Raw genomic sequence first — 4,258 nt, 5'->3', positions numbered from 1 at the left:
TGGTGCAGCGAAAAGGCTCCTTATACTCTGGGAAGATGAAGGTCTGCAAATGAGAATGTTGCTATGGTAACTTACTCATGACCATTACTTTGATCTCCACTTCTAATTTGTACATGTACTAATGCTTGCAAAACAAAATTAGGATGCCTTCTCGAGGAACAATTATGCACTACACATGTTTAGTAACCACAAAATTGATGCACTGTTGTCATCTGCAGCCGTTACCAAAGGGACTGAAAGGAATTCAAAAGGTAAAGTTGTGACATGGGAAGACAAAGTGTTAACAAAATATAAACAGCTTTCAGGATCCTGTTCAAAATCACTGAAAATTTCAGTGGTGGCAAATTCCCTGTTGATTCCTGAAACTGGCAAGGATAAAAAATGAACTACTCTCCCAACATGTTTAGCGTTTCCATAATTAACCAGGACCACAGAAGACACATGCTTGTTGTCGGAGGAATCCAATTTCTGAGCCCTCCATACATGAGATTTTCCATGCACCTTCCTTTCAATAGAGAAAAACTGATTGCAGTTTGTAGGATGCAAAGGTAAGACATTGTCACAGTATACATTCAAGTCTCTGATGTCTTGAGTGGTAAGTTGGTAGTTTGTTGCAGGTTTAGCTGTTTCATTTTCCACCACACTGTCTACATCAAATGACGGAAGATTACCAGAAAGAACCATATAATGGACCCAATCAAAGACCTGAAATGTAAGAAACACATTACAAGAAGTGAATGTATCATAAGGTGGAATAGTCTCAGCTATGAGGTCAGCATGCATATACATGTACAAATGTTATTATAAAGTTTATAACATATATAGAAACAAATGTTACAACTTTTAAAGAGTGGCACTCTCAAAGATGAGTTGAAGCAGAAACACTAACAAATTAATTACAGAGTGTCCTGGCAACAAATCGAGTGAGAATAGTGGTCAAGAGCAAGCAGTCACCTAACGTGCTTGAATAAAGCACCTCGGTGAAAGGTGGATATCTTCATTTCAAAAGTTGAGTGAGATAGTGAGGTTCGTTTTTGTTTCTTGTCAGCTTTGGAATTATTACAAACTCTAAAATATACAAATGTATACACACTCTGTACGTTTCCATGACTGTTGCTTCTGGAAACCGTCGATTCTTGACACGCTGGCAGATCCAGCTGTTGAAACGTTCGTAACAGTACATCCACCAGCCATGAACTGGCCCTAGTTGTTGAATTCCAGCCACTGAATGACGGAAGATGTGCAAGCTTATTGTCTAGAAGCATAGAAAACAAATTAATCACAACCAACAACAACAATCAATCATCTTTATTCGTGCCCAGAAATTATTATTTTATGGTTGAGACAGGAAATGATAACCAGGAAGATTAGTGTTTAAAAAAGGATCAATTCCAACTTTGATTTTAGTTTTGGAAAGACCAATAACAGAAAACCACTGTTTTACATCAAAGTTACCCAGGAAAACAATCATGACACATTTAACAGCAATCTAGTTTGGCAACGTGTGATGAAGTTCATTGACTCACAGTCAAAGTTACTTCAAGTGTTCAGTTTGCTTTGGCATTTTCAATCATTACCTGAACACTGATAGGAAAATTCCGCTCTATCTCAGCACACACTTCATTTATTTCTTTCTGTAGAACAGGCAAAGAATCAGTGACTTGATCATCACTGCAGACTTTCTGAATGACATCCAGAAGGCGAAAAAATGTTTTCCGTTGTGACTTTCCAAGTAGTCCTCTTAGACAGTACTTCAAGATACCATCTACTGCTAGCTGCAATGAAATTAACTGATTATATGAGTCAGTAGCATAAAGTGATCTGAGGTAATAATAATCTGCAGCTTACATGTATTAATCTGGTTGTACTACTTTTTACAAAAATAAATCATATGGACGAGGTAACATTTAGGGACAATTTTAATAAGATACACACATGTATGTACATATAGGCACATACATACATACATACCCTGTATTTAAACACAATAGTATTTTAAAGCATATATATGCTTGTGGAGTCTTGTGGTTTCTTCTAAAATTTAATGTTGTAAAAATTCTCACATACTAAAATAAATTATAATAACAATGTAAAAACTAGGGGAGGTATATATTTGCGTTGAAATTTTGTTAAAAATAACCAAACAGGAATTATGTTCTGTGTACAATGTAATTTCAATGCATTTCAAATAATGAAAACTCTAACACAGAGGTCAAACAATGGAATTCTGTCAGATAATCTATTTTCACTGAGCAGCTTTATTCTTTAATTTTTAAAAACCCATTTGTTAACATTAATTTGTTTGAGTTCATTGCAAGTTCACAAGAAAATCTAATGACTGGATTTTACATGAGCATCAAACAAGTGAAATTTTAGGGTTCCTTTCAATCATCCATGTTGCCATGGAAACAGACGAAAGGGCCAATGTTAGTAATTAATAAAAATCTTCCATCACTAGAATTATTGTTCCTTGGCCAAGTTTCAGCTTGTAAGCTGCAATATTTCTCACATAACACCTTAACAAATAACATACTCAAAACCTATCAACACAGTGTGTTCAGCCACCTTAACACATCCCTCTCATATCACGTATATTCTCATACCTGCTTCCAGTCATGTGATTTTAAATAACGCTTCTTGCAAAAGAAAGGGCCGGGTTTCCAACCATGTCCCACTGGCACACAGACTTTACTTGCACGTCGATCTGCCAGTTGCATATCTTCATTCAATAAACGAAAGGGGGCAGCAGATAAATTGCTCTTTTGGCTTTTCCTTTTCCTTTTCTTGCTTGTCGCCATTTTCTCACATTCTATAAAAATAATAATAATAAAGAAACAAATACAAACGTTACGATGTTTTAAACTATAAATTAAGTATATACTAAAACAGTGGATAGCGTTGAATGTGCATTCTGATTGGCTACTCAAACTCTGGATATCCTTTGCCATTCACCTCCGACCAACTCGCATGGAATTGGCGCCCGGAAATGTTGTAATCTTTGCAGGAATAAATTAATTAAAATTATCGTTTTTCACTATATTATCTCCCAGTTTTAGTATGTACCAAAACAACATTACTATTCACCTCAGTGTTGGTGGCTAGTTAACAACTATTCACCAAAGTGGAGGTGGCTAGCGGTGGATATTTACCAAGCCGCGAAGCGGCAAGGTAAATATCCAACGCTAGCCGCCTCCACTTCGGTGAATAGTTGTTTTAGTATACACTAAAACAGTGAGATAATATACACCACAAAAAATTCATTTGGATCTTTTCTTCATTAGTCACGGATGTAAATCGGGACGCCATTTTTTCCTGAGTTGCTTGGAGGTAAATAGCACAGGATATCCGGAGTTTGACGAGCCAATCAGCGCACGAGTTCAACACTATCCACTGTTTTAGTATATACTAATGATGGATATTTACCTTGCTGCTTGATCACGGCTCGGTAAATATCCACCACTGGCCACCTCCACTTCAGTGAATAGTTGCTAAGTATTGATCAGAAGTTACCTTAAAAAAATAAAATTACCATTGGTGAGTTGCTCCTTCTGAGCAGGTAAATCATCATCTTTACTCTCCGTCAACCAACAATCTTTAAATTGTTGCACGTCTTTCTCAGCATTTCATACTTTCGTGCTATCTCCTTTCCCAATGAATGAATCAAAAAATATACATACAATGTTCTTAATGCATCATGTCAGGAAATGCTTGTGCTGGTCTGTCATGATTAGGCAACAGCATAAAACAATTAACGCCTCGTGAACCAGTAGCCTTCCTCAAATTGCTGGCTTGCGACTTGTTTTTTGCTGAGCTATGGGCAACAGAGTTCCAAAGAATGTCTTCGGTGGTCAACTCATCTGGTGGTAATCTTCTCTCAGTTTTCTGATCAGGGAAGTTCTTTTTCTTTCATCGCAAAGGATCGTTTTCTGGGAGGAATCGTCTGTTTTCAAGGTAAACAACTTTGTCCAAACATGCTACATACTTCCCTGAGGTATTAAAAGGTAAAAGTGAGACAAGAACAGCACAAACATGGAATTAAAAGGAAATTCAACAATTCTTGTCAATGATGAACTCAAACTAAAATACTAAATCAAAATTGACAATAATACATGTATTATATATGTTGTGTTTAAATTTTTTATTATTTTTGGTTCACACCTTTTCAAACCAGTTTGGTGTTCACTTTTTATTGTCTTATATTAAATAATGAAAATCAAAACGGTTTCCAAAATTTTAAGCTAAGGAAAATTTTGAACCA

Source organism: Montipora capricornis, chromosome 10, assembly GCF_036669925.1.
Source record: "Montipora capricornis isolate CH-2021 chromosome 10, ASM3666992v2, whole genome shotgun sequence".
NCBI classification, from domain to species: domain Eukaryota; kingdom Metazoa; phylum Cnidaria; class Anthozoa; order Scleractinia; family Acroporidae; genus Montipora; species Montipora capricornis.
Note: the sequence above shows the minus strand (reverse complement) of the source record.